Below are 12,746 nucleotides of genomic sequence, written 5' to 3' on the forward strand. Positions count from 1 at the left end.
ACACCAAACACCAACATTATGAATTAATATTGACTAAGTGTCCAAAGTCTGTTGGGTACTGCAGAGCAAGAACAACGGCTAGCATTAAGATAAAAAGAGCACAGAGAAAAAAAGTAACTATCTTTTCATGTTTATTTCCCCCAGGAAGGTAAGCAGTACTGGGAAGCCACTGGACTCATTTAGGGATATTCTTATAGGGAAATGGAAACAATAATCAAAATGATGATAATTGCAGCTATACTTACTGAGCTCTTGCTACGCATCAGGTGCTGTCCTAGTACTTTACACATACTGGGTCATTTAATGCAGGTGGTTAATCCTCATTCCCTAATGAATGGAGAGAGAATAGGTCTACCATCTGTTAAGTGCTTCGTTAAGTGTCTGGCACCGTGCTATATTCTTTTATACACATTCTCATTAAATCCTTAAATGGTCATTTTTTTCAGCTGAAGAAAAACAAGTTCAGAGAGTTTATGTTATCTGCTAACGTCTCAGCACTGATAAGTTGCAGATTAGTGGTTCAGTTCAGTTTTTCCTGACCCCAAAATGTCATGCTTTTTTTTTTTTTTACCACAATAACTGTATTCTTATAATATTATAGAACAAGTTTCAAAGTTCAAACAGTAGATGTCTTTCGTTAACATTAACTTTTTGTCCAGGAAACATCTCCTTTCTCCTGGGAGGGGATCATTCTACTTGCATGGGAGGTACCATCTTTATTCAGATCCTACTCATTTGGCTCTCCTCATTGTATCATGAACCTTCTCATAAATCGGCTTTTTTTGTAAGCTAATTCAAGTTGAGTGCCTGACACTTGCAACCCAATGTATCCAATTCAATCCCCACTGCAATTTTAATGACGTAGCAGGGCATTAATTCATTTTTGGTAGATTACATAGTGAGATGGATGTATTACTCTGTACATGTTGTAACTGAAATCAAATGGATCTTTCCGTGTGAAGGATGGCAACCAGACTCTTTACTATCAGTCACACCTTTTCTGAGGGAAGCATGATTTGGTCTGTAGTATAAGAAAATCTATTGTGCACTGCAAAGTAAAGGAGCTGTTGCAGTGGAGGATTCCTGGACTGAATGTCAATATCATGACATAGTATGAGTGTGTTTCATGTTCGGTAATTGCAATCATTGCTGCTTTTGTTGCGATCATCCATTTACAATGCTTGGTGTCAGTTTATTTATCTCTTGTAAAAATAAAATACAGTGTGTGTGTGTGTGTGTGTGTGTGTGTGTGTGAAAAAAATAAAAATAAAGTTTACCCAAAATAACAAAAAATAAACATAAAAAAAAGAAAATCTATTGTGTACTATGTTAAGCTGGGATGGAATATTGCATTTATGTTCGTCCAGTACAAACCAACTGGATTCTTAATTGTTTTTACTCTCAAATAAAGGCAGAATCAAAAGTTGTTTCTTCTAACAGCCAATAATTAGGGTTGTAGGGGTATGTGTTGGGGTGAGGGTGTTCTAAAAAGCATGATATCTTTGAATTCAAGAAATTTACGATGTAGATAAGAAGATACACAGATATGAAAAAAATGAGAATTAAAACAATCAGTAGAGCCCCACCATATCTTATCAGTTAGTTGGATGTGTTCCTAAAGTCCCTTGGAAAACTGACTTGTGAAACCTGGAATATTTCCCCATAGGAAGAATGTGATATAAGGTCCTGCAATTCCAGGGGTCATCTATAAAAACTATTTAACCCTGTACTATCACAAAATGACCCCAAATCCTTAGCCTCCAAGGCCTTTCCCAGTCTGGCTCCTGCTCTCCTTCCCAGTCTCTCAACTCTCCTCCTTACTTTGTCCACTGGCCTTCTTTAAGTGCCTCCCATGCTCCACTCTGTCGCAAGCCTTTCACACTACCTCGTCCTCCTGGACTGCTCTTTCATCTTACCCCCACCTCACACCTTCACTACCCCTTTATCCTTCAGGACCCGGCTTAAGTACAACTTCGGAGGTGTCTCCTGACCCGCAGACCAAATCGTCCTTCTACACCCTGACGCTACCACAGCTCCTCCTGGGAGATCCTTTGTAGTCCTTACTGTATTCGTAGGAGTTTATTTAATGTCCGTCTGCTCTCTCTGAGCCTGTGTCCTCATCTGCATGATGGGGTATGCACCATGTGGGGTCATTAGGAGGATGGAGCTAATGCCAGCAAAGCCCACGGCACAGACTAGGTTCTTCAACCACTAGAGCTCCTCCTGTCGTGTAAAAGAAATCGAAATGCCAGGGGCCAGGTTCTGCTTCATCCTTCACTTAGAGGTGCCTGCCTGAGGTTCCTGCTGGAGGTTTGCAGGCTCCTGGAAGGTGATGAGCAGTTGCCGCCTGGCTGAGGCTGCTCAGAAAAAGCCCATGAGCGTCTGTTCTGTTCCCTGGTGATCAGACACGTACACGTGGCCGCACACAGTGCTGATTCGGGTCAGCAAGCCCGAGCCCACTGCTCATGTCAGGCCAAACAGGAAGAACCGTACGCGGCCTCATTAAAGGAAAGACATGACAAATAAGCAAATTACATGTGCAGACACACACACACGCACATGCCTGTGCTCAAAAATATGATTTAATGACTAGGTCTCGACTGTCTTTGAAATAGATTGGCCACCTGGGCTAAGTAAAGCTACAAATAAACCAGGTCAGGTTTGGTTTTTCCAGGAGGGAGGGAGAGAAAGAGACACTGTGTGCGTGTGTGTGTGTGTGTGTGTGTGTGTGTGTGTGGTGTGTGTGTGTGGTGTGTGTGTGTGTGTGTGTGGTGTGTGTGTGTGGTGTGTGTGTGTGTGTGTGTGTGGTGTGTGTGTGTGGTGTGTGTGTGTGTGTGCGTGTGCGTGTGTGTGTGTGGTGTGTGTGTGTGGTGTGTGTGGTGTGTGTGTGGTGTGTGTGTGTGTGTGTGGTGTGTGTGTGTGTGTGTGGTGTGTGTGGTGTGTGTGTGTGGTGTGTGTGTGGTGTGTGTGTGTGTGTGTGTGTGTGTGTGTGTGTGTGTGTGTGTGTGTGTGTGAGATACCCTAGAATGGGTACTGGGCTAGACATCCTTGAAATGTGCAGATCTTCCTCATTCTTCTGAGGCTTTGCAGACAAGGAACTGTCAGGCTGAATTAGTGGCTCTGTAAACCCAGCCTCTGTGGCTAAACAGCTGGGACAAAATTCTCTGAAGTCTCTTCCATCCTTTAGTCTTCTCTAAAATATTTATGGCCGGGAGGCAACATGGTAAAGCCCCGAGGCCTGGAAATCTACCACGAGGGCCCAGAACGAAGCCAGCTGGATAATGTTGGGCAAACCTCTTAACTTCTCTGAATCTGCTCTCTTTACCTGCAAAAAGTTAAGCTTCAAAATCCCTGTCTACCCCACAGGGTTACCGTGAGGACGCATGACATAAGCAGGGTCTCAGCCCCTAGTAAAATGATAAACAAGCCACAGGGATTCTTCTCCAAATATTGTTCCAGTTTCACTGCCTTACGTTGGAAGGCTTTTGGGAAGCTCTCCAGAGGTTGTGACCTAGGAATCAACTCGTATTTATTTGCTGGGAAGCTTCTGTAAATCAAAGTTAGAAAGAGGGACTCAGATAAGGAAGTACTTCCTCTCACTGAGAAAATGAGTTTCAGACCCAGGAAGGGGAACTGGGAGGCTGAGGAGAGATTTCAGGCGTGTTTACCTCACTAACACCCATGCTGGTTCAGGCACAGTGATTGTCTGAAGTCCCGGAGCCATCCTCCTCCAGGTCAGCAATGTCCAGCGGGTCAGCAGTTTGCAATTGTTTCCAGGCAAACAGTTATACTTGGAAGTTATTTTTATACTTGAAAGTTTTATACTTGAATATTTCCCCTGGTCTCTGGAAGAATGGAATTTCCATATAATAACTGAACTGGCCTTGTGCAGAAGCAAAGTCCCTGTTGCAGCTACTGCAAAGAAAGGAAGATGGATAAAAAGGTGTATGAGCAGAGGGAGCTTTTGTCTGCAGAGGAAGCAGGGCCTTTTAGAGGGATTCCTGAATGCCTGTCTGATGCCCTCCATATAGAATCACCAGAGCACTTCCTTAAAATACAGATACCCGGGCCTCACCCAGAACACATTAATCCCAGAGAAGGGGTCCTGGATTCTGTGTTTTAAACAAGCCCTTTAGGTGCTTCAGTTGCCCAGCTGGGCCCGAGAAACAGTGGGCAGAAGCTTTCCCCCCTGTTCAGTGCACGGACGGCCCTGGCGACTGCTTGCTGTGATCCAGGGCTGACCCTGCAGGGGTCCCGGGAAGACTGACTCTTTGACCTCCTTCAAGCCAATGTTCGTTCTTTCTTTCTTAATAAATTTATTTATTTTTGGCTGCGTTTTTAAATTTTATTTTGGTCTTTGTTGCTGCACACAGGCTTTCTCTAGTTGTGGTGAGCAGGGGCTGCTCTTTGTTGCAGTGCCTGGGCTTCTCATTGCAGTGGCTTCACTTGTTGCAGAGCACAGGCTCTAGGCGCGCGGGCTTCAGTAGTTGTGCCACATGGGCTCTAGAGCGCAGACTCAGTAGTTGTGGCGCACAGTCTTAGTTGCTCCGCGGCATGTGGGATCTTCCCGGACCAGGGCTCGAACCCGTGTCCCCTGCATTGGCAGGTGGATTCTTAACCACTGCACCACCAGGGGAGTCCGCCAGTGTTCTTTAAATGTGTACTCGACACCTATTTAGAGGAGAGACACCTGGTGTTAAGTGGGGACGAATCTTCTGCTGTCTGCAGCGAATCTGCTCTTGCCCCAAACTTGCCAACTTCGCACGGTAACGACATGCCGTATGATTCCACTTACACGAAACGTCCAGAATAGACAAATCCATCGAGCCAGGAAGCAGATTTGTGGCTGTCTAGGGCTGGGAGTTGGGGTGGGGGAATTGGGGTGATGGCTAAGGCAAGGAGGGTTTCTTTGGGGGATCAGCAAAAATGTTCTAAAATTGACTGGGGAGGTGGAAGCACAGCTCTGTGAACATACTGAAAACTGCTGAACTGTACGCTTTAAATGAGTAAATTGTATGGTATGTGAATTACATCTTAAGAAAACTGTTTAAAAACAAACAAAAGTTTACTAGGAAAAACCAAAACCCTGCAGTGAACCATGCCCACTTCTCCTTATCCGGTAGTTGAGTAACCATCTGTTGATATTTGGGGGAGAGGAAAGGCCCCTTCCCAAAGATTCAGTAAATCATATGTGGGGCTCCAATACCTGTATTTTAAACGAGTGCCTCTGGTGACTCTGATACAGTGAGAATACACACAGGTATTTGGGAACTGCTATAAAAGGCGCTATTGCAGAGACAATTTTTCCTGTATCACTGCCTTTCTTGAAAAAAAGTGCCCCAGTATGTGTATGTGTGTGTGTGTGTGTGTGTGTGTTAGCATTCCATATGGGTTTATTCACATGTGCTTTAGTCTGGCTCTGGTATAACTCTGCATTTTATATATGAGATCAGTTCCTTTCTCTAATCCAATTTTGGGGCTTGCCTAAGCCAAGTCCCAAGGGAAGGAGGTAAAATGCGGATTAAAGGGCTAGCTGGAGGGTTTTTTGAGACATTTTAAAACAATATCCAACTTTATAAGAGTCCTTCAGTAGTCTGATCCTACATTAAGATCACATCACTACATAATTATGGGCTACTCGAGACTGCCTGGCATTGTGGAAATAGGGCTGTGGCTGCCCTGCTCTACCTTTAATACCTGTTACTTTATCCCTTTCAGCCTGTAGATTTGTACTATTGGTACCTTGCTCACAGAATGATTCTGAAGAGTAAATGACATAATAAACGTATACAAGATGGTACAAAATATCTGCTCAGTAAAAAGTAACAAATATTACTGTTATGTTACTTCTCATTTCATGCTTCCTGTGTTTCCTCATTTGGATTCTAAGCTTCTTTGAGGACAGTCCTTTGGTTCCCACATAACTCCTATCGTAGCATCTCATATGCAAGAGCCAAGAGAGGGTTAAGGAAGGACAGGTTGTGGAAAACATCCATGGGCTACCAGCCCAGGCTCTGCTCTCCTAGGGTTATCCTGACCCCGCCACCCACAAGGTTATAGCCGTGAGCTCCCAGCAGCTTCTGTAACAGTGTGAACTCACCCCCATTCCTTCTATGCCATAACTGATTGCATTAGGTAAGGACTCCCAACCCAAGCTTGGCCAATGAGTCTCTTTCCTGGGAATTTGTAATTGGGTCCACAAGATTCCAGCAGGTGTCTCCAGGTCTCTTTGAAACAGACTATGTAAACCTACAACAATATGTAGCAGCTATTTTCTACTAGAAGCATAATTCCAAGGCCTACAGTGGGGTGTGGGCATAAAACAGATGCTCTCCCGTTCCACCGTCACTGCGCGATTTGAAGTATATTCATAAGGTTTATTCTAGGAGGCAGCTATTCATAAGGCTTCTAAAGCATGTTTTAAAGCACGGGAAATGTACCTATTATAAAGGTAAGGTAAGGCAAAAAGGATGAAACAAAATTATGTAGACCTCACAGATTAAAAACTATACATATATTCATAAAACACTGGAAATATATAAAAATATCAATAGCAATAGAGAGGTTGTAGATGATTTTATTTTTTAATACTTTCTGACTTTTTAAGAAAAGCCTATATACAGGGGTAAGAAAAGCCAGTGTAAGTTTTCTTCCCCCTTCTCTTTAAAAAATTAAACTCCTCTGGCCTCAGTTTTGTCAGAATCCTAGATATTTTGATCTCAGAGGAAGTCATTTGCACCTGGGTGTTAGCTCTGGAAAGGTGTTATTGAAAATGGACTTCCATAGGCAGGATGCAGAAGTTCTCAACCACTGATCCCTTCCAGAGGATCCCTTCTGTGAGAGGTAAGCAGTTCTACCTCTAAAAGCAAATATCAACAGTGATTTCCTAGTTTGTAGGAGAAAACATGATAGAATTTTCCAAAAATAAAATTCTCTCCCGTAAATTTTCCTTCGATGCCTGCCACTGATGTTCCAACTAGAATCTTACAAAGTGAACATTAGAATCATTGGGGAGCTTTAAAAATATGCAAATACCACTGCTCCATCTTCCAGAAACTTTGACTTAATTGGTCTTTTCTGGGGTCCAGACAGCGATAGTTTTTAAATCTCTTTAAGTGATTCTAATCTTCAGGCAGAATTGAGAACCACTGACCTAGTCTATCTGGTTGAATGAAAAATTCTACATTCATTTATTTCGTTGTCTGAAGCTATATATATACATATTTGTTAGGATTTCAGAAAGAGCTTCACAATTTCCAGACGCCCTATTGATTGAGGGAATTGGAAATTCAGGCTGGAACTCCCCCCGCCCCGCCGCCCACCACCCCGCACTGCCATGCCAGGTGGCCAGAGAGACTGTTTGGAGACATCGCCCTCCTGTGGCGACACTTGGTAACTGTTTAGCCAGGCCTGGGTTCACTCTTCCCCTTGTTTCTCTAGAAACGGTCCCAAATGGGGCTCTGAACCTTGCCTGACCGAGCCTCCCATGGAGTCTGCCTCCATTTCAGCCACCGACCGGCTGGGCGTGGGCTTGCCTTTGAAAGTTCCCTTGAATTAGTAATAGGTTTTCCCTTTCCTGACATGTCAGCAACAGACTTGGAGTCATAAACCTGGGACAAAGTTTCCAGACTGGTTCTTAATTGTCAGGAGTAACAGTTGGTGATAAGAGCTGCAGAGTTGCTTATTGACACCGGGAACGCTAAACTGAGCCAGAATTGTTCCTGTCAGTTTACTGGGGGGAAAAAAATATCACATCAACAGTCATACGGTCTGGGAAAGAGGAAAAGTGTAAATATTTAGCAAAACAAACTCTTTAGAAGGTTCAAAACAAACTGTCCCTTGTGTGGGGGGCAAAAGTCCAAGGTAGTGGGGTACACTGGCAGGTTGGGGGGACAGTTGAGGAGAGGAAGTGTCACCAGGGTGAACAGGGACAACGGGCCGTAGTGCCCACCTAGATCCTGGAGCGGGCCTGGGGGGAAAGATTAATCTCAGTGAAGAAAACTTTATCGCACATCCAAACCACCTGGGAAGCTTGTTCAGCAAGCTTCTGTGAAGGCCTTTTCCACCAGTTTGATTCAATCGGTCTAGGAATCTGAAGGCATTGAGAAGCAGTGCAGGGACCCACCATTTGTCTGGTGCCTACTTGGTCCCAGGCACAGCATTACCGCATTATTCCCTTATCGAGTCCTTACAACATCTCTTAGATCTCTTCCCATTTTACAGATGAGGAAACTGAGGCTCAGGGAGGTGGCAATAGGTGCCTGAAGCCTCACAGCTGGGCAGTGATGGGGCCTGGATGGCAATGGCAGGTAGCGGGGAGTTGGTGGCAGGGAGCTGCTCACAGGAACAAGACACGAGAACAAGTCAAATCCTTCATTACTAGGCCTGGTGCCAAATGTCAGAGCAGGACCAGAGATATGACAGACCACAGGTGTGGTCCCAGAGCTGGGATGGTGTCAAACCTATGCTCGGTAGTGAAGGAAATCTTGGGGTGAGGTAGGGATGTAAGGAGGGAGGACCAAAAGGTAGAGAGAGGAAGAGGAGGCCGGGCCCAGAAACCAGTCAGACCAGAGGCTGCAGAAAGCACAGGGGGAGGTGGTGTGATGGAGGCCAAGCACTGGTCCGCTGGAGGAGGGGGCTGGGGACTCCGCTGCACCCCTGCCCTCCTGCAGTCCTTTCTCCTTGAGCTTCTTTCTTCCTCTGGATCTTTTCATGTTTCTTTCGTACTTCTACTTTCTTCTTACTTCTCCTTTCTTCCTGTTTCTTGTCTTCCCCGTTAGAGGAAGGTTTTTAGCTTCCCTCAGAGATCCAAGGCGTGTCCTCCCAGCATGTCACATACTCCTCACAGGATGTCAAAGAGAACAATCAATTGCTTAAGTAAAGGAAAACATCAAAATCCGATCTCTTTGCAATCAAAATCCCCACCCGTCTTCTTCCCACAGCGCGTACATCCTCAGCTGGCCCAAAGCCCTCCTCGGTGGCGCCTTCCCACAGAGCTGAGATCATCCAGGGCTGAGAAGAGCTGCCTGCAGTTCCCTGTGGCAACAGCACTTAGCAGCATCTCATGTTTAATGCAAGTGAGCTTCTGAGACAGGAAGGCTTTCAAGATACAGCTTGAGATACCTAAATGCTGCCCTTTACAGAGCAAACAGAAGTATACACAACCAGTGTGGGTTTTCCTAGTTTAGAATAATTGTGTTCTCATCTGTACAGATTTAAGCAAACCAGTTCTGTCAGAAAAAAGGAAAATCAATATGCCCAAGGGCCTCTGTGGGCCAGAGAGGTCTAGGTCCCCTCCACTCTTTGAGTCTCCCAAGTACTTTTAAAATGAAGAAATGCCCAAATTGGGTTTTAAAAATTACAGTGGATTGTAAATGCTTCATTAGCAAGTTAATATTTTTAACGCAAAAGATATAATGCAATGTAATTGTTCTAGTTACAAGCTAATTACTGGATTTGTAGAAAGTAATAATTCATAGTGCACCTTAGGTAACAGGACATGGGGTAAAGCTGTATGTTGAAAAACTTCTTTCAATCCTGTCAGTGTATCATTCCTTTGGAAATAACATAAAAAGTCTAAAATGGAAAACTTTTGCGTGGCCATGTTCAAGCTAACGATATTGGTGACTGTGGAGGTTTCCCTTCTGTTAACACGGACACTCTTGTCTTTGAGTAAGTCCTACCGCTCTTCCTACTGTGTCACCCATTCGGAATTGTTCTGTTACTATATTAGCGTCCTCTAGCCTGTCTTAAGAATGCTCAAATTGGAAGGGCTTTATAAATACCATATATTTAGCCTATTTGAATCCAAAGCAGCACGCCAACTCAATGCATTGCTGCAGAACTCTTTTTTTTTAATGGCCCTGGTGCTCCTTGATGAAACTGCTGATTCTAGGATTAGGGTAGGAAATACAGGAGATGAGCCTGGAGCATCTTGCAGTGCCAGAAAGTAAGGAAATGATCAAAAACCAACCAAAAGAAACCCCCTACATTGATTGGACTGTCAACAGGACATAGGAACCAACTGAAAGAGCTCCCAATGGCCAAAGCTGGAGCAATTTGAGCAGTAAAATCAAGGAAGCAGTATAGGCTTATAACCCAAAGTAGAAAACAAATATCCATGAGTCTATATTGATACCAATGATTGAATAAATAAAGGGGGAGGGGGACATACATTTTCCTTGGAGAATTGCAAATAATGTATGTAGACACTCCACCCTCAACAAGATAGCATGCAACTCCCAGTTCTTAAGTGTGGGCTATGCATTGCAACTTGGTTCCAAAGAGGGCAGTGTGGAAGGAGGTGGGGAGTAACTTCATTGTGGGAATGCAGTCAAGGGAAGATAAAATATAATATTAAACCAGGCCAAATGTATGCACTTGGGTGCGTTTATCTGAGTCTAGATTTAATGTGTCAGCTCACCCAGCTGGACGTGGCTCTAGCAGTCTTCGTGGTTGATTTAATGATGTGTGTACTCATTGGTGCCTACATCCGATGAGGTGAGATGCTAGAACTTCCTAGTGTGATGTAGAAAACTCATCCAAAGACTTAGGGAGACAGGAACGTAGATTTACGTAGGCCATGAATACCCAACCGTATCTCCGGGTGGAATCCATTTGGCAATGTCCTCACCAAGGTATGAAGAAATATATCAGTATCCTCGGAAAGTTCTGTGGGGCTATGCTCCCTAGGCTGAGGTTCATGGGGGAAGATGCCGCCATTGAGATAGGTCCTGTCAGGACAATAGAAACCATATCGTAGAGATTTCAGCAGAGGGAATTTAATACGGGAATTAGTTGGAGGGCTGAGTGAGGAAGAGGATCATTCTCTGTGGTCATCCGGAAGTAATAACCCAGGATGGGCCCTGGGAAGCTGGGGCTCAGGCCTCTGACAGGGGGTGCCGCATGCTGCAGTTGCTGCCTCTGGAAGGACTGATGCTGTTTCTGGGAGAGCTTAAGTAATATAGAGGCCAAAACCAACTGCTGAGAACCCATTGCTGAGCTGGTATGTCAGGAACAGCAAGTAAACTCAGAGAAGTTCCTTTTCTCCTCTGGTTTCCCCTTCTCCTCTGGAACCCCTTATTGCCAAAAGCTAGAAAGCTAGCTAGTAAAGAAGAAATCTAACGTGTGGAATCCCAGCCCTACATCATAAAGAATAGAGAAGAGTGGATTTGGAACAGAAGGACAAGAACTTCATAACCTGCAAGAGACTCCCCTCATCCCCTCTACTTTAAAAAGCAAACCTCTCAAAGACACACACTTTCTTGGACTGCCCTCCCCTTGCCATAGCCAGACAGGGTTTTGGTAAATATTGGTTGAGCATCACGGACGATATGACTATAATCCTGCAACACAGCACAATCCATTCAGGATCTCAGATCTCAATACTTATGGACACAGCACTCAATGACAGTGTTTTATGTATTTAGCGAGAAAGGTTTTTTCCACTCTATTCAGGATCATTTTGGAAAGTCACATCAGGAGAGCAGAGCCCTGCCTTTTTGATAAGTGGCACAGCCTCTTGATGTCAGTGGTCTTTATGCACAGAGATGCTGAAAGTAGTTTAACTACTCCTGTAAAATACCTTTTTCTTCTTCTTTTTTTTTTTTTTTAAATCATTGTAAGGGACAGGGATCAGCTCAGCTTCCATGGTGATGTGGGGATTTCTGAAGAGTTTGCAGATTAAAAAAAAATGTAATGCAGGGTCTGAGAAACTTGTAAGGTCTTTCTACATATAATCCTAGAACCAGCAGAAAAGCTCAGCATCTACATCTACCCAACATCTTTCTTATCCAAAAAAGGCTGAGAGTGAGGATTTCTGTTTTAAGGCATTATGGCATCAGTTGAGTGATTGATCACACAGATCAATGGAGGAAGGGCCAAAATACAATAGTCTTGGATCAGAAAGTATAGCAAAGGCAGGCTGCATCGTGAGGACAAAGAACTTTTCATAATGGCCTTAAAATGGTGTTGATATTGAAATGCTCAGCCCAGAATTATCTACGTCAAATTAATTACACTTCTCTAGTCTTTTTCTTTCTATTGAAATAAAAATGATAATAAATGAGCAAAACACTACTTGGCAAGATATATATCAGCTTTTTCTTTGAAAGACTCAGAACTCAATGAATATCAATTATATTATAAGCTATGCATATAAAGATTCCAACCATTAAGAACTGTGCAGAAGACGGCGGAAGAGTAAGATGTGGAGATCACCTTCCTCCCCACAGATATATCAGAAATACATCTGCATGTGGAACAACTCCTACAGAACACCCACTGAACGCTGGCAGAAGACCTTAGACCTGCCAAAAGGCAAGAAACTTCCCATGTACCTGGTCATGTGGATGAAAGGCTCTTGGTGCTACAGCCAGGAGTCAGTGCTGTGCCTCTGAGGTGGGAGAGCCAACTTCAGGACACTGGTCCACAAGAGACGTCCCAGCTCCATGTAATATCAAATGGCGAAAATCTCCCAGAGATCTCCATCTCAACACCAACACCCAGCTTCACTCAACAACCAGCAAGCTACAGTGCTGGACATCCTACGCCAAACAACTAGCAAGACAGGAACACAACCTCACCCATTAGCAGAGAGGCTGACTAAAATCATAACAAGGCCACAGACACCCCAAAACACACCACCAGATGTGGACCTGCCCACCAGAAAGACAAGATCCAGCCTCATCCACTAGAACACAGGCACTAGTCCCCTCCACCAGGAAGCCTACACAACCCACTGAACC

The sequence above is a fragment of the Globicephala melas genome, chromosome 16 (assembly GCF_963455315.2).
Source record: "Globicephala melas chromosome 16, mGloMel1.2, whole genome shotgun sequence".
NCBI lineage: Eukaryota > Metazoa > Chordata > Mammalia > Artiodactyla > Delphinidae > Globicephala > Globicephala melas.